Genomic DNA, 19,934 nt, shown 5'->3' with positions numbered 1-19,934 from the left:
AAAAAGTTTTTTTAATAAAAGTTACAAATATTTTATTAAAAATGTAAACTTCAGATAAATTAATCAAGAAATAATTTTTTCTAATTTACTTCTATGCTTTGTATGAAGACTTTTATAAATGATTAATATATACTTTCTCAAAGCTTACTAAATTTTTTCTTTATTGAGTGTGAGACCATAATTTTTTTCAGACTACCCGCAGCTTATTAGGAATAATAATTTTAACACATTAATAAGATAAGTATCTCTATCATGACATAGAGATACTTATGTTATGGAGGCAATGCTTGTTCAGGCTGGTTCAATGCCTGTTCGGGCCATAGTTTTTTATACGCTGATTCAGTTGTACAACTTAAAGTTTTCATTTTAAAAAAATCAATAATTGTAAAATGGTCTCCAAACTTGAAACCATTATGTAAACATCTTGTCAAAGGGTTTCATAAAAGAGTTAAGAACAAGATTGCTTGTAATGAACTCTACAATATTGTTTTGTGTACAACAACTAGCAAGTGTAGACAAAATAAAGAAAGAGCTTCGTCGCTTTAGGTTTAACATTTTGCGGCAACGCATTTGGTAAATTTAATTATAAAATAAATATTTAAAAACTCTAACTTATTGAAACTTAATATTGTTTGCATTTTAATACCATCCTGGCAAAAAAACATGTTTTTAAAAATTCAGTAAATTCTTGGCTGACTCTTTTGCAAACAAATTATTGCGAAATTAAATCAATTATTAATAAAAACGAATATTTTCAGTTTCACTTTCTACAATTAAATTGTCAACCATAACAGTTTTAGTATATTTGATTTATTGAAGTATTCGATACTTTTCTTGTAAATAACGTGAAGACTTATAGATCAAACCCTCGTCAACAGCTTTGGTAAGATTTTGAAAATTTAACATGACACTAGTGACACCATTATATATGAATCAAGAAATTTTTCTTATAAAATTTGTCATTTTTGGTCATTATAATTTTTTAAGTCAGAAAAATATAAACTAAAATAGTTAAAGTGATACAAGAGAAAAAGTTTGAAGATTATAAATACCACTTTAAAAAGTTTCAAATGCTTTATAACCTATGTTTGAGTTAACAAATATGATGTTTGAGTTAACATAAGTGGTGTTTGCACTTATATAAATAAGTTTAAAGTAAACTTTGCTTCAAACTGTGTTTTATTTGAAATGCTTCACCACTTTTATTGTAGTTATTTTAAAAAGTACAAACTGCTGTTTTGGGATTTATTAGTGCTTCAAACTAAGAAAAGTAAAGTTTTTTTCAAAAGTTACCTGGTTTGACAATAATTACCTCGTTACAAAAGTTACCCAGTTTTACAATAACAAAAGGTAACATAGTAAACAAGGAAATTTTTATTGCTATCTTCTTTTATTTTTTTTATCTTTATTTATTTATATTAATTTTTAACTGTTTTTTTTTTTCCGTTTAAGACTACCAAGGTTTTATCATTAATCTAGTTTATTTATTTTAAAATAAAATTTGATGTAAATATAAACAGCAAATATAAGTATCTAAAATAATTATTATATTAAAGAATCTTGGCAAATTATTCTAAATTGTTGTATGTTATTTTTTTTAAATAAAGTTAAGTTCATTAAATTTTTATAATGTTGCAAATTATTCAGATGGTTCAAAATACTATAAATTTTGAAAAAAAAATTAAATTTTGAAAAATAAAAATTAACTCCGATGCAATTTTGCAAACAATACTTAAATTTATTGTGTGATTTGTTCCTATTACTCAATGACTGTTTACTGAATAAAAGACCTTTTCTTTTCTACCTCGTTTTTACGAGGTAAATTTTCTGTTAAATCACTAATGATAGTCGTTAAACAGAAACAACGGATATTGCTAGTACCTATCCGAAACTAAGATCCTATTGACTGGTGACACTTTTGTGTTATTGTATGAACCTTATATACCTAATATAAAACTTAGAAAAATCTATTGCAACTGTATATTCAGACTGTAGATATTTTTATGTAGTTTATGCGTTGTGTTAAAAATTACAAAAATTGTGCTCAAGAGTTAAAAATGTAGAATCTTTTAGCCTTTTAAGCCTCTTTCCTTTTACACTGCAGCTTACCAACACTCATTGTTGATAATTGCATTTGTTTATTATTATCATTGTTTTTATTATTATTATATTATTGTTATTACTATTATTATTAATATTATACCATTGCTCTTTATTTATGTAAATACTATAACTGTCAACTATGATTGCATAAAAGCAACAAAAGAACTGATATAAATCTAAAGTTAAGTTACTTATTACAATAACTTAGAGCAGGAACAACTGAACGCGGAGATGTTCCTCCGTTAATCTAATGTTAACTCTCAACAAAACTAATGACTCTCCGTTAATCTCATGTTAATTCTCAACACAATTAATGACTCTCCGTTAATCTTATGTATATGACTTAACGTTAGTCACAAGTGTCTTATTAGCTAAGTTAATAAAAAATTATGTTTTAAGCTTAAAAAAACTTATGTGTAAACCACATTAACAATTTGGAAGACCGGGGCTAGTTGGCAGCAGGTTGAAATGATAAGTTCGTTTATCTTCGCAGCTTTTCTTCAGGAAGTGCCGAAAATTGCATACACTTACATATCTAATTAATCATATCAACTTTCACTGTGATAGGGGTTGTACATAATTGAGAGGAAGGAAGGGACGAGTAATGTTTTTGTGACAACTCATACAAAACTTGTTACTAAAAAGTTGCAATGTTGTGACTTGGATTGAGGGAAGAGGATCTAAAACGGTCAAAAATTGCGTGACATAGTTTGTGGACGACACCATATTAATTTAAATTAGCAAATTGTGGACGAAAACATACGGTTCGCGCATTCGCATGGGAAATGTTGGAATGTAGATGTTTTTACAGATAAAAACGTAACTTTTAGAACATAGCTTCTTTTAAAAAAATATTGTAAAGATTCCAGTCATAATTGGTTTACTATTTCCAGTCCTTTTCTTTTCAATAGTTGCTGTTTTTCAGGCTGTTTATTGAAAAAATGACTTTTGGGGTAGGTTGAAAAAATGCTCACGGGGCTAGTTGGCTCATAGTATTTGCTATGGAAATTTTTTATGAAATTCATGTTTTCTTTTCTTAATTTGTAAAAATATATAAAGAAAACTTAAGTTTCACAAAAAAATTAAAAAAAAATTTTTAAGGGATTTTTTACTTTGAAAAAAAAGTGGGAAACTGCTTTAGCTTGTTGATTAAACTATTATTTGCTGCCAGATTAAAATAATATTAAACTTTTGGCTTAAAATTGTTGCAAAAAAGAAATAGTAAAAAACTTTCTATAAATTTTGAACTTAATAATACATTATCGTTTTTATAGCTTGCAACCAACTGGATAAGTTTAATTCTTATCTTCATTTTTTCACAATAAAATTTACAACTTATTGATGAAGAGCGGCAGCCAGGTCGCTTCTGAACGAAAATTACAAACTTTCAAACAGCTGTTGCCCAATAAGCGACATTGGTAAGGAATGAGGCGTGAACTTTCTAGTTAAATGCTCCTTCGCGGTGCTCTGTGATAAGACCGTAAGGACTTCTGGGAGTAAAAATTTTCTGAGAAGACGCTATGTAAAAAATGCTGAGCGGTTACGAGGCTTTCTGTTTTAAGAACAATAATTTTTTTTTGTAGTTTACAGTAATGAAAATATAGACACAGACACGGTTATAATAGCGTGTTACTGAATGCTATTGCACCTCCTTCTGCAGTAGGTTGTACATGTAGGTTGATATGTCTAAATCTTGGATAGTAATTTTGAGAACTTTGAATTTTGAGGTTATGCATTAGGTAACTTCTTTAAAATTTTATAAACAAACTAATCTACATAATTCCAATAAAAATGCAGGAAAGTTATGTAAAATTGTGAAAACAAAACTTTGATAACGAAAAAAAAGTATATACAATAACAAAAATTTACATTGTACCTGTATTTATAGTAAAAATATATTTGTTATCAAATACCGCACTAGGAAGCTTTAATATGTTAAAAACTGTTGTTTAAAAGCAGTAACAACTGCATATCTTTTTGAATTATACTGATTTTAGTAAAATTTACTAAATTTCTTATCATAAGAGTTCCTAATAAAAAAAATGTAGCGCTGATAAAAGAAAAATTTATTTAAATTATGCATATGCTCACAATAATACCTGAAGAATTGGATGTATGAAACTTAATTCAACTTAAGTCGTCTTGGTTTTATACACGCAGAACAGTCCAAAACAGCTTTATGATGAAGACCATTCACCAAATCTCATTTCTAAGCTTGATTTTGTTCCTCACTCTAATGAATCGTAAACAGACAGCCGAAAGAACGTTTTGCCGACGTACTAGAGATAGATAATGTTGAGTACGCAATATTGAGATATTTTGATAAATGTCACAGAGCCCATTAGTTTGCAGAAGTTTTAGGATTTTGTTATTATTAAACTCTGCTTTGCCCATTTTTATGGAAAGATTGCAAAGATCCAAAGGAAAGAAATTCTTGAGCAACATCATTTAAATTTGTGATATCGCTTGGATATTTCTCTGAGAGAAATTTGATAAGTTCTAAACTATCCTCATCGTAAAAATTCTTTGGATCTAGACATATGAATTTTGAAGCGACCTTCATGAATTTTTCAAAGCAATTCTTTATTGTGTTTACGACAGAAAAAGACTAATAAGTATCAACAATAAACTTCTTTCTAACATTATCTTTTCCCTCATCATCAACCAGCTTGTCGTGAGGTCGAGATTGCACTTGATGAAAGAAAAGATAATGCTAGAAAGAAGTTTGAAAAATGAGCTGGTGCAATAATCTATTTAGGGCCTTCTCCCCAAGTGCACGATGCAACGAAATTTGTGTTTAGTATCTTTTAAAATACAATTCAAATCAAAAGATTAAAAAAACAATTTATATTTGCCCAGAGTCTACAAAATATGTAAATTATATAGAAGTTATTAAATAGAATAATTTTGTTAAAACAAGATTGTTTTGCGTGTCTTTTTCTTAGCAAAACTACGGATTACTGTGTCAAAGTCTATATGTTTTGTAACTTTTTATAAGTTTTGTAAAAAACGTTTATTTGATTGTACATTAGAATTTACACCATCAACTAATAATAACACCACCACAACTGAACACTATCAACTATCACAAAATTCAAATTGGGGCACAACAATGTGTAAACAGCATACGGTGCAGTGTATTGGAGCCATTTCTGCAGACCAGAAATTTCAACAAATATGGCATTTTCGCTATTATATGACAAAATTAATCATAACAAAATTCTGCTGGGATACCAAGGTCATGAAAAGAAAACCTGAGAAGGGTAAAATAGGTTTATAGCATTTGCAATGGATAGTTCTAAGAACTGAAAAAATCTTTCAACTCCATCTCCACTGAAACATATTGCAAAGAAAATTAACTTGACTAACGTCTATTTGAGTAGTTTATTACAGAAAAAAATAATTTACATTCATCATTTTTAAACATTTTTTTTTTTAACTTCAGATGCAAAAAACTGTATAAGGTCATTCCGAATGTCCGGACTAACATAAAGGGGGTTGCGGTCACTTTGATTGGCATGCACGTTGTAATATTTTGAAAAAAATTTTGTTAGGAAACAAAGTTCATTTTTTTATGTTCACGGAAAACCAATCATTTGTTTGCTTAAAAACAATATTTCTTCTATAATAGTTTTAAGATCCTCCTTCTTTTATCAGTTTTCTCTCTGAGCCAGCAAACTTATCCTAAACTGTTTTATCATTAAATATGCGAAACTTCGTAAGCCCAACTGCGTCATAGATTCTACAGAGTTTTTTTATGATTCGCGGTTCTCAATTTTGGAGTAATCTTTTGCAATGTTAATGCAATCTTTTTGACAGTTGCTTCTAAGGTTTTTTTGTTCCCAGGTTCCAATTATCCAGTTATCGAAATTTTTTGGGATGTCTAAAAGTTAACTTTAAGGTAATCTCGAAAACCAAAAAATGCTGGATCCGCTCCTGGTTCCAAGCAGAGTCTGTTCTATTTCTGAAAAGCCAGCACGCAACCTAAAACATAATGTTTGCTTGTGGGGAATAAATCAACTAGTAACAAATATATTTCTCTTTTCGCCTTTCAATGATTTTTTTTGTATTATATTAGGCTAAAGTGTCCTCCCTTATCACCTTTTCTGAAAACAATATAAAATATTACTTCCTGGCCTACCTACTTTTCCTTACCTACTTTTATAAGTCGTTTTGTTTTGCTCTTTTTCTTTTTGTTGTTCTTTAGTACAACTGTTATATAATTCGTTTTACAGTTTTTAAAAACAAAATTTAAAAAAATCTTAGTAGAAGAAGTTTATGAAATATGAAATAGGAAAGATACAAAAAGAAAACTTTGTAAATAGAAGAAGTATATATGAAAGATACAAAAAGAAAACTTTGTAAATAGAAGAAGTATATATGAAAGATACAAAAAGAAAACTTTGTAAATAGAAGAAGTATATATGAAAGATACAAAAAGAAAACTTTGTAAATAGAAGAAGTATATATGAAAGATACAAAAAGAAAACTTTGTAAATAGAAGAAGTATATATGAAAGATACAAAAAGAAAACTTTGTAAATAGAAGAAGTATATATGAAAGATACAAAAAGAAAACTTTGTAAATAGAAGAAGTATATATGAAAGATACAAAAAGAAAACTTTGTAAATAGAAGAAGTATATATGAAAGATACAAAAAGAAAACTTTGTAAATAGAAGAAGTATATATGAAAGATACAAAAAGAAAACTTTGTAAATAGAAGAAGTATATATGAAAGATACAAAAAGAAAACTTTGTAAATAGAAGAAGTATATATGAAAGATACAAAAAGAAAACTTTGTAAATAGAAGAAGTATATATGAAAGATACAAAAAGAAAACTTTGTAATAAAAGTAATAAAAAAAAACGCAGAAACTCAAAACGCAGAAACTCAAAACGCAGAAACTCGAAGAAGTCTTGTAACTGAGAACCGCTAAAGTTAAACAACCTAAACAGTAGAGCTTTTTATTAAACACTCCTTGAAACGAGACTGTGCTTGTTAAATGTAATCAAATCCACATTTTTTAAAAATTGCGGTAATTAAATAGGGAACGCCGGTTACAGTATTCGGTATACTAATTTTACGGCATACTTCACCGTATATTTGGTATACTAACTTTACGGCATACTTTACCGTATATTTGGTATACTAAAAATTAGTATACAGTTTAGTATACTTACTTACTTAATTTTGTAAAATAAACAATTTTTATCTTCAAAATCAATTCTTTTTTATTCTAACTTAAATTTTTTTAAATTATATTTTGAAGTTTCTTATAAAAGTAATAAAAATGCAACATAATATAGACAACACCAAGATAATAAAATTTCAAGTATTTCAAAAGTGTTTGTAGGCTTATCGAATTTGGACAACTCTATATTTTATTTAATATATGTATTTAACTATTCTAGAAACAATAATATACTGATTAAAGGTTTAAATTTATAAAATATTTACAACCTTACTTAAATTACTTATAATCTTACTTAAGTTACTTACAACCTTACTTAAGTTACTCACAACCTTTCTTAAGTCACTTACAACCTTACTTAATTTACTTATAACATTACTTAAGTTACTTACTACTTTACTCAAATTACTTACAACCTTACTTAAGTTAAAATATTAATAGTGTTTTAAATATTTTTATATATGTTAAGTTACTCGACGAACTGGCAACATCAATTTTTATTTTTTTCTCGTAGCTTTTCTTAATATTGCATAAATTTTTTGTGGTAATTTATTATTTAAAATTGCTTTTGTGGTATAAAATAAAATACAGCCTTCAAACATAATACTTTTAAGTGTGTACATGATGCGAAAAGTTAAAGAAAATAAGAAACGGTAAACAAGTTTGCTTTTGAAAAACAAGTTTTATATAGTATGAGACCATTATAAAAGATTATAGCAAACTCAAGATTGCCGAAGTAACAGTAGATGCGAAGTCAAGTGAAGAGGAAATAGCAGCAGTAATGACAGGATCCAAGGTCGACAATTCTGGGGGGCCAGGGGCTTTTTTTTTTAATTTAAAAATTGTTACTTCCGCTTTAAAAATTACGTTGTCGTCCCAAGGATCAGCAAGAGAGTAGTAAAAGTACAGCAAAACCACACAAAAGTTGAATTAGTATCTAATAAAAATGCAGTAATAGTAGTAGTTACAGGGCTAGCAAGAAATGCGTTCTTAGCAGTAGAGGCAGGGCTACGAGAAGTTGATGAGACATCAGTTATTGAATTGAAACCCCCTACAATCTTTCTTTTTGCCGTTATAAAAACATGTCACTGTAGTAGGTCATAAAAAAAATTATTATATAATGTTACTACAATTATAACAAACTTCTTTTTAATCTAATTTGGAAACTAAGAAACACATAAATACAATGTGTAGAATCGGTGCGTTTATAATTATTTTTGATCGTGTAAAATCGATGCGTTTACAACTATTTGCAATAGCGTAGAATCAATGCGTTTACAACTATTAGTGAGACTTGTCAACGGCCATGCAATGAATTAGAGCGTAATATAATTGAATTAAGGTATGTTTTTTTTAATGCGCATTTTGTTTTGTATAAAATACTAATACTCTTTGAAACTTCAATATATAGTTTCTTTGAATATTTGAATTGTTTTAAACAATTTTAGTTATTTTACATAATTGCATTATAAAAATTCGCAAAATAGCTTTTTCATGAATTTCGCCTCTAAGAACTATATGCCTATTTTAATCGTCTCTTAGTAAAGAAAGTTAAATATTGCCTTAACAGCATGAAACCAAGCGGTCATTTAGCCTAGTCTGGAATTAACTTTAGAACATGAAAAATATTGAAAATCAAGCCGAATATTTAGGTTTTTACATTTGCAATTCTACGGTTTATCATAAATAAAATGTCGTCATGAATAAAAAATGTTATTTATGATGCCAATTGTGTAATTGTGAATAGCTTGTGTAATTGTAAACAGCTTTAAAGAGAAATCAGTTTTAGGTCAATGCAATCATTTTAAGGCAAAATTGGTAAAACTTGATAGCAATTCAGTAAGTCATTAGCCTTTTATACTGCATTACTGCATTATTTACTTTATTATCTACTTATTATCTACTTTATGTTATTTAATCAAAGGTTATCATAAGATTAGCAATGAATGAAAATTAAAAAATTAAATTTCGCTGTTTTATTGCTCTATCTACTGCTATCTTATCAAGTTATGGAATGGAAACAACTATTCGTTTTTCTATTTTTGCTATAAATAGGTATGTATATATCTGCCATTTGTTATGCCAATTTTAAAGTTAAAATCTGTGACATGTTTTTCAAAGCGTGTTTGGTGTTTGTGTTGTACTCCTTTTTAAAATTTTATATCAACTTTTGTTTTTATATACAAATTTTTTTATAAAATTACATTACTAAACGTAGATTACTGTGTGCTTAACGGGAAATTTCAAAGTTGGTCACAGTTTTCCTAAAAAATCCACATATCAAAAGTTATTACTTAAACGATGATAGCTTCATGGAGAATTATCAAATTTATACATATTTATAATTTGTCTGGTGTACTTATTGACAAAAATGTGGCGTAGAGAGTTCACATAACCAGGGATGGCCAAATAGAGGCTCGCGAGCCGCATGCGGCTCTTAAAACGTCATTGCGGCTCTTTTCAATAGTGTTATTGATTTACTGGTAATAAAAACTTGAATTATACGCAGTTGAAGACATGTTGTTTGAAAAATGGATATAGCAAAAGCTGACAATAAAGCACTTCACAATAGAAGTAAGAAAAGAAAAATTGAAGATAAGAACAGATCATTTCATGGTGATTGGACAGAAAAATACGCATTTATTGGAAAAGAAAATAAACCTATGTGTTTAATTTTTAATACTGAACTAGCCTATAATAAGACATGTAATGCTAAACGTCACTATGAAACAAAACATATGTGTTTTCTGAAGAATACCCAATAAATTCATGGCATAGAAAAAATAAAATCGAGTTGCTTAAAACAGTATTTAAAAATCAACAAATGAATATTTCATCTTCCAGCAAAGAATCAAATATTACAACAGAAGCAAGTTTTATTATAGCTTGGAACGTTGCAAAAAGTAAACGTCCTTACACCGATGGAGAGTTTGTAAAACAAAATCTTTTTGATGTGACCTCAGTTTTAAATCCTAATAATAGCAAAATTCAAGAGTTAATTTCAAGTAAAACTGTTTCTCGACATACAACTGAAAGAAGAATATCTGAGATTGGTGTCGAAGTTGAACAGCAATTGTTAAATGACTTAAAAAATTGTGAAGCTTTCAGTTTTGCATTGGATGAATCAACAGATAAACAAATGGCAGTATTTGTTAGATATGTAACATCAGATGTACTTGTGAAAGAAGAGTTGCTAAATTTAGTAGAGCTATCAGACACAACTTGTGGAATTGATTTAAAGGAAGCCCTTGACACTGTTAAGACTTAGGAGCATTGGTGAAAGCCAATGCTCCTAAGAACAAGCTTGTTAGTATTGCTACAGATGGTGCAACAACAATGGTTGGAAAACACATTGGGCTTATAGGTTTACTAAATAATGATCCTACGTATCCAGAGTTTATCCTAGTTCATTGTGTGATTCATCAAGAGCATTTAGCAGCAAAAAAATTTAATTTCCCAATTATTTTTAAATCAGTGCTGGAGATTGTAAATTATATTCGATCTAATGCAAAAATTCACAGACAGTTTAAAAATTTCATTAGTGAATCAGATCTTGCTCACAAACCAAGTGATTTGTTGTTTTACTGTGCTGTAAAGTGGCTTTCAAGTAGTGACGTTCTTTATAGGTTTGTAGAACTATTAGAACCAATTAAATGTTTTTTGCATGAAAAGCAGAAGACTATTGAAATCTTTGATGATGTGAATTTTTTGCAAGATCTTTTATTTTTAACTGATGTAATGCAACATTTACAAAATCTGAATTTGTCGCTTCAGGGAAAAGAAAAAAGTGTATCTGATCTTGTTCAGACTATATTTAGTTTTCAAAAAAATTGCTCTTTTTCAGAACGACCTTAAAAACTTTTGATCATTTTCCTCGAATGAAGAAGATGATTCATAATCCTAGTCCTACAATTCAGTATGATGATCATAAGATTAAATCATACCAGGAAAAACTACAGAATTTATTCGAAGACTTTCAAAACAGGTTTAAAGATTTGTATGCTCTTAAATCATCATTAGCATTTTTAGTAAACCCTTTTTTAATTAATATTATTAGCCATGGTTGTCCAATACCAGAAAATATGCTTGAAGAAACATCTCAATTTGAAATAGAATTACTACATCTCCAAGAAGATCAAAATCTTTAAATGCTGCATAAAACACTACCTTAATTAGATTAAGTATTCTTAACTAAAAAGGATTAGTATAAAACTTATTTTAATTTTTGGTTCAACATACACATGTGAATCTTTATTTTCTACTATGAAGTCTGTTAAATCAAAGTATTGTTTCAATCTAACTAGTGAACATTTGTTACAGTTGCTTAGAATATCAACTACAAACTTGAAACCAGCTTTTAAAAAACTTAACAGTAATGTTAAGTTTTTTAAAATTTATAGTAAATTGTGCAAGTTATTATACAAGAAGAATTTTCTAATGGTCTTTAACAAAAAATAATTGATGTTATAAAAAGAATTCTCTCAGTTATGTCTATTTTTTGCTGAATGATGAAAAGATATTTTTCAATTGTAAAAATAATAGTAATTTGAACTTAATTGAAGTTCATTGAAATTTTTTTTTTATTGTGCAGTCGTTTATTTATTTGATATTTTGCAGTTTTTAGTAATTTATGTTATTAAGTGGTTACAAGCAAGTTCAATTTGAATAAAAGGGAGTTTAATTTAAATACATTAAAATAATTTTTTTTCTCAAAGAAACCTTTTTATCTTTAGATTTTTATATCTTGCTTACAATTATTTTTATAAGGAAATTTATGGTTGTTGTAATTGTGTTCAATTCAAAAAAAAATAATGATTTTGAAAATAATGATTTAGCTTTCTCAATTTTTCTACAAATGGTTTTCTAGTGTGAATAAAAAGGAATCAGATTTTAAGAATAGCTTTTACTTTCTTTATTGTAAAAAAAACTAAATATAAATTGTGTACATACTAAGTTTATTTATAAAAGTTCAATTTCCATTTGAAAAATCAAAATATTGGTGTATAAAAAATCTAAATTTACATTCGCTAATTGTTTTTTTTAAAGATGAAGTTGGCATAGCAACATTTATTGCGGCTCTTTGGCACACGTCATTATTTATATGCGGCTCTCGCTTCTGAAATTCTAACCAGCGCTGGTTAGAATTTGACACTCAACTTGACATCTCGAAAAAAAAACTTTTATATTTCTTGCTCATTCATTGTCATTTTAAAGTACGCATAATTTGTTTGGTACAAATAAAAATAAAGCAAAAAAACTATTTAATAAACAAAAGCACGCAACCAGCCCTATTTGTTAAGTCAAATAAAATGAGTGTCTACCAAATAAATATCTACCATTTTCTTATATTTATGTTCAAAATGAATAAAAATTTAAAAAACAAAAGCATGCAACCAGCCCTATTTGTTAAGTCAAATAGAATGAATGTCTACCAAATAAATATCTACCATTTTCTTATATTTATGTTCAAAATGAATAAAAACCTCTAAAATATTTTACCTGCCAAAATAAATTAGAACAGGTATCTAACCGTATTTTCAAATAATAGATACATTGAGCCCAAAAATTTATTTTGCAGCGTCTGAATTTTTAATTTCTACTAGAGGGACAATTGCAACGTTTAATGAGTTTAAGAACAAAATGAGACAAAAACAATTGATGACTGACCAACAATTGGAGGTTTGTCATGATCAGCTTGGCGATCTTAGAATGGATCATATAGCTTGTTATTGATTCAATTCTTTTTTTATAAAAACTTGTAATTTATGAAAATTCTCCAGATATTTCAAGGTATATGCTGGTTTAAAGAAAAGCTTCAGAATTGTGCGTATTTGCTTGCATGCTTTTTTAATAATAAAGTTTTTGTTATACTGAATATTTAAATTTGGCTGAAAAACATTTCAAAACATTAAGTGAGATGTTTTATTTTTATCAGTGAGTCTACATTTTTTAATTTTTAAGGCCGGTTCACCCAGAAATCTTTTTTTTTAGTTTTGAGATACAGTTTCTATTTTGACAATAAGTAAAAATTAATAAACGGGAGGGAGGGTGGCAGAGAGGTCTTAATTGGATGGGTGGGAAAAGTTTTAGGAAATTAATAAATGTCTTCTCCTGTGTATTAAATAACTGAGAGTAAATCAATAGGACTACATTAATTCCCTAAAAATAATTTGGTACAACTACAACGTAATTTGGTACAACTAATATATTTTAAACAATTACTTTTTCATAAAGTTGTATAATACGAAGAAACACTTCAAGATGATCTTCAAAGTTATCCAAATTGCTGTTTTATTCAAAATAACAAAAAAAAAATAATAATAAAGAAAAATCTTCAGGGTATTCTTAAAAAATAACCCAAAAACGTCTTCTTTTTTTTTAATAATAATAATAAATAGCGAATACTATAACAATTAACTTCAATATAATTAATATAACAAATAACAAGTCTTCAATATGTAATTTCATTAACTGTGCGTTTTTGTCTATTTTATTTCTGATAACCCATGTCTGTCCGGAAAGAAAACAGTAAATGGGTTTAAAAATTCCGAATCTTTGTTATAAATATGTTTACGATCATATTAGAAGCTGTGAGACAAATGAGAATAAAAAGATAAGACAAGAGTTGACCTCGGAATAAAAAGGCTTTGATTTAATGCTTGCTCGGGTCAAAAATCAGCAACGATGCTCATATGGTATAAAGTTTAAGTCTAGGTCAAAAGTACGCTATTGAACTGCTTATGTCTAAGTTTCTTTTTTGTTATCAGTCTTTTATAATTTTGTGGACACTTTGTCTTGTTTTTTCGCTTGAGAATTTTATTATTACAAAAGTTTGAATAATTCAAGATTAAATATTTTTTATTCAAAAGAAAATCTCTATATAGCAATAATTTTCATCATTAAAAAAATTGTTTGTAATAGAATAAAGTCAAAATATTTTACCCAGGCTCCATTACTTTATTGCATTTTTTATTTCTGAAAATCTTGCTGTTATTCTCGTCACTAATCAGAAAAACGGGAGCCAATTATTTTTTTAATTTCAATCAAAAAGGCTATGACGCAATCAAGGCGTCTTTGACCGGTAAACAAATGCTAAAGAAAATCATTTTAAGAATTTTTAAAAAGGTTTAGTAATTTAAAAAAAGTTGTAAAAAAAAAGTTGAGATTTATAAATTTTTCCTTTCAATAAGTTTCACTCGATTTCTTTCTTAAAATCTTTTCGTAAATTTACCCTGTTTATTTTACTACACGAATGTTGATTATTGAGAATAACAACACTTTATTATTAATGTACTCAGAAAAAGCTTTTAGAAACAAAATTTAAAGTGTATTTTTTATAAAAGATTTTTTTTCTATTCTAGTAAAGTTGTTACACCTTGTAATGTAGCGGTCCTTTTTTAGCTATTAATAGTATATTTGCTTATGAAAGTTGATTGTAAAATGTTTGAACAAAAAAAAGTCATCAAAAAGCGCTGATTAAATAATTAACAAAATTGTATTATATGCAAAAAGGATTTAACAAAATAGTAATCAACAGTGACGGATCCAGGATATTGTCGTGTTTGAGATAGCTAACTTCCAGACATGGAGCAAACTCCAAACATTTGTATACTTATACTTATGTCAAATAATAATGCTTTGCTAAAAATTGCGAAAATTGCTAAAAATGCCCTTTGACTTCATGCGTTTAAGTTAAAACAGTTACAAATATTTAGGGTATTCCTATTAATGAAAATCTTATATGGAAAAAACATATTAAAAACTTTTCTTGCAAAATTTTTCAAAGTATAGGAATACTATTCAAGGCAAGAAGTATGCTAAGTAAACATACTTCAGATGTAACACTAGTATATTCATCAGCACATAAACTATGCGAATGCAGCTTATGCAGACCTCTTTACACTTGGTCTAACCTGTCACGACGTCTCTGGGCTTATGGTTTGTTAATAAAAGTAAATTGGAGCCTCTTCATCTCCAGCAGAAGCATGCTGCATATTTATTTATTTAAGAGACCATTTTTCTAATTTTTTTTTATATAAATAAAAAATACAAGTTTAATTATAAAGTATTATAATGTTAACTTTATAACAAGAACGCGGTTACTCGCATAAAATCGTACGATTTTATTTTTAACTGCGTTTAATTTCGTTAAATGTTAAAAATAATTTCGTGTACAAAATACATCCAGTCAAGATAAAATTTTACAAAACAAAAAGTTTACAAAGTAAATGTTTATATAAATAATTATGATTTTGTTGTATAAAAAATCCCCTCGAAATGAAATACAAAACTTGCATTTCATTACGATAACTTCTCGATTATGAAACAAAATCGTTTAACTCAATTTAAAAAAAATTGAATTAAACAATTAATTGAATCAAAATTTAATGTTTAAATGCACGATTTTGAAATTTTATGTGCAAGCGTATTATTTCAGCGCGGTGCAATTCAGTATGTATATAGTGACCTAACTTTTGAGATGGTATTAAAAATTCGGTCAAACTATTCTCATTTGAAACAAATATCTAATGCTAATATTTATTTATATTATTTTATTTTTATAATATAAATTAATGGTAAAACTGTCTGTTTAATTAAGAAAAAAAATTAAAAAAATTAAAAACAATAATGTTGGCCAAAAGACAAAATTAAAAATACAAGCAAATTTTAAATATTGTTCATTATTGCTTTATTGGTTAGTTAAGATATTCTCGCTTGAAATAAAGATAAAAAGTAAAATTTTAGTGTTCAAAGGTTATGAGTACATAAGGTTAAGAATCCCTCATTTCAGGGAATTTTGGCAACTTTATATGATCATAACTTTCAAACAATAAAATATTGTTTGGTAAAATCGAGTTAATGAAATATAAATTAAGTTTAGAATAAGACGCAGTAACATTAAGTGTCATGATTTTTGGTTAATTTTCTTAGACTCCAATCATTGAGAATTTCTTCAAAGCATTCTCATTTAATATAGGCAAAAACATACCAGGGTTTAAGGTTTTTCTGAGAGTTACTTATCTAAGCACAAAAAAAGACTGTTGCGATCCCTGAATTTAGATATTATATCTCCTTGAGACAAATAGTTCATGTTTGTTGAATTGGTAACAGCAAAGCATATATTATTAAACAAAACATTTTTTTTCTTTTAAGAATATAGTTTATAATTTAAATATTTCTTGATGTTTTTATAATGCATCTAACGTTTATTGTTATCCTGTATTAATTATTACTATCAATTCGTATTGATTGTCATTAATTACTACTGATATGCATTGGTAAATTTTTGGTATCTTAATTTTCTTAATTATGCAAATATTCCCCATAAGCTGAAAAAAATACTTTGTTTTATACAAAATATCAAGATTTTTATAAGATTTGGATTTACTTTTGTAACTTACTGCAAATTGCTTTGATTTCTTTAAACAAAAGCTGATGGGTTTTAGATAGTTAATGGCATTAGATTTAAATATTTCACTCTTTTCCATGTAACATTAATTTAACTGTCATCTCTTAGTTTCCGAATTTGCTTTTAAAAGTTTCAAATCAAGGACAAGGATATGTCTCGATTGGTCAAAGATATGTCTTCATTTTCCAAGTTAAACTTGATTAAACTAATTTATGTTGGTATGTCCATTATTGGATTAAAATGGCTGTTTAGTTATCCTAGTTTGTTTGTTTCTTTCTTTGTTTAATAACTTTTACAATTTAAAAGTTTATAAATAAAAACACTGGCGGGGCAAGTAGAAGACATTATTTTGTCTTATCACCGAGCCCCAATCGAACGTATATAAAATAACTGTATGATATATTTATACTTTACAAAATATTTATTGAAAGTTATAAATGTAAAAATAAATAACTATTAGATTAAGAAATACTTTAAGAACAATGTTAATGTTAAAGAGTAATAACCAAGTAAACAAGAAAAATCGAAAGAAAGAAAAGAAGAAAAGCAAAAAATAAATTAGTTAAAGAAAACGTATTTACAAGAGCTGTACTATATACGTATACTATACAACTTATTTATTGAAAAATATAAAAATAAAATATATAAATGTTTGTATTAAAGTAATATTTAAATAAAGAACGAAAAATTCAAAATAAAAGAGTATTTAATTTACAAAAACCGAAATATTTATTTACATTTAAAAACCAATTTGTATAAAAGTAAAATAAATAACAAGTCATTGATAGTTAAGTAAAATATATATTCAAGAATTCAGATTAGATTTCAACAATAACTTTTAAGATTAGAGGAAACATACTAACTTAATGAAAAAAAGTTGATACATTCTGAGACATATTTTATTTAGTTAAATTTTAGTTTAAAAGAAACATTTAAAATCGAATATGTTAAAATCCAAAAGTAATAACACCTGTTTCGATTCATTTTTAAACTGTTGTATACTTACCTTTTTCGTATTTGCAATATAACCTGTTTTAAAAGAAAGCTCTATAGTTAATTACTATTCTATAACTTCCTTTGCAAAAAAAGGATCACAATAATAACGTGCTCTTGAATTTTTAGATTTTTCGCTTTTTGTAACTTTGTTGCTAGAATAATTTTTGATCTTCTATTATTGTATTATATTCTGTTATTTCAGATGCTGAAAACCTTTTTTAGTAACATTGAAAGCAAAAATATCTGAGCGCGGCCAATACCTGTATAAAGACTTCAAATTTTATTTTATTTATTTCAAGCTTTTTAAAGATAAAATTGATTTGAACAATCTACATTATTCTGTTTAAAATTTTTTTGATTATTACTGAATTTTTTTAAGAAACCTTTGACATTTTAAAACTTTATTTGTAAAATATATAAACATTTCTAGATTTTTAGAGCTTATATATATATATATATATATATATATATATATATATATATATATATATATATATATATATATATATATATATATACAGGTGGTGTTTGATTTGAATAATTTTGAAAACTTAGTGTTTACTTTTTTTTTTTCTTTGTCCATTTGTTTTAAAAACTATTAAAAAAAAATCATTAGTTAAATCATTTTTTAATTTAAATTTGTTATTTGAACCTACAATTTAAGTTGCGTAGAGTTATGCAAAAATAATAAAACGTCACTGTAGTTTACTTAAATTATATAAAATCTTGTTATCTTTTAAATTTAGAATATTAACTCTACTTGTTTCTTGCCTTTATAAAAAAAGAACTTCTGTCTTTATTTGAATCATTGTGGAAGAAAAGATTTTAAAATATTAAAACAATATTTTCGTCCATCATTTATCGAGTTCATGTTCGAATTTCATTATATGTAATTAATTAATGTTAAAATTAAAAATTAATGTTCTTTTTGGTAAGTAGTTTAAACTTTTTTTCTAGCTCTCCAAGTTTACATTTATTTATTCAGCTTTAAAAGTTTAAAAAGTAGGAAGTATATTTATATAATAGATTTATTTACATCTGTATAGCAAATAGGCGTGGATGGAATCAGTTTTTATGTACACAGTTGGATTGTATATTTTTCTAATTCTTTTACACACACACACACACACACAAATATATATATATATATATATATATATATATATATATATATATATATATATATATATATATATATATATATATATATATATATATATATATATATATATATATATATATTTCAAAAGTAGTTTTAAAAAAATATTTACTTAGTAAATGGTGTTAAAGAAATATTTGCATATAGACCAAGTTTTATATATTCATAGGTGCATTTTTATATACCTAACGCTAAAATTAAAGCAAATAAAAATGTATGGAACTTTTTTTCTTTTCTTTTTATGAGTCATCTTAAAAGTTCTTTGAAAATAATTTTTATTATGGTATAATTACATTTAACAAATCATATTATAATTTCGGTTATAAAATAAAATTATCAATTCTATTGTTTCACTCGTGTCTCTGATTCAAAGAGAATAACACAACTCAGAAAATAGTAAAACAACTTGTTTTAAGTTTCATAAATTCATAGTAATGAAAAAAGTTTGTAATAATAATGAAAAAAGTTTAGGGTTTCAGCTAACACTTATCTTAGATTTAGCTTGTAAATTCGTTTTGGTACGAATAAAGTTTCGTATCAATGCTGTAACGCTCAATGACCATTAAAAAAATTATCTGGATTATCAGAAATGGAATTTGAAAATTGATAAATAGAAATTACCCTAAAAACATGATTTTTTTAGTTGTTTCAAATTGAGGCTTGTTTTTTTTTCTTTCTGAAGTTCATGTTTGTTATAAGCATTTTTTACTTTTATTTTGCGTTAAAACACCCCTTGTCCCCGGAGCTAACACTTTCAAACATCTCTTATAACCTTTCAAAAGAACCCCTTCGGATATAACAAGTTTAAAAAATGTGTTATAAAAGTAAGAAACTCATTATAGCTATGTAGAATTTTGTCCTAGCATATTTTTTTAATTATATTTTTGAAGAACAGTTGTATCAAATAAAAAATAAAATGGATTGTATCTCCTTAGCAATGATTAAACTCAATATAATCTTATGCTGATTTACAAGCATTATTTACATATTTTTTGATTTACCGTATACAAAAAGACTGGATTTTTTTGTAAATTGTTGGTTTGGGTATTGTCGGATTAAAAGAACTTTTTAAAC

General features: G+C 26.6%; 1 protein-coding gene across 2 annotated transcripts in view; it reads left to right on the top strand.

The window, feature by feature from the left end:
• The first annotated feature begins 1,169 nt into the window (after positions 1-1,169).
• Positions 1,170-19,934, top strand: part of LOC100209940 (myb-like protein D) — a 28,728-nt gene continuing 9,963 nt past the window's right edge. The window contains exon 1 of one of the 2 annotated variants that reach the window (XM_065811449.1): positions 1,170-1,350. The gene's annotated coding sequence lies outside the window, so the exon portion shown is untranslated. The remainder of the gene's footprint in view (positions 1,351-19,934) is intronic. The other variant, XM_065811448.1, reaches the window with a different exon arrangement.

The sequence above is a fragment of the Hydra vulgaris genome, chromosome 12 (assembly GCF_038396675.1).
Source record: "Hydra vulgaris chromosome 12, alternate assembly HydraT2T_AEP".
Classification (NCBI taxonomy): domain Eukaryota; kingdom Metazoa; phylum Cnidaria; class Hydrozoa; order Anthoathecata; family Hydridae; genus Hydra; species Hydra vulgaris.
Note: the sequence above shows the minus strand (reverse complement) of the source record. Positions and strands in the feature narration are given on the sequence as shown.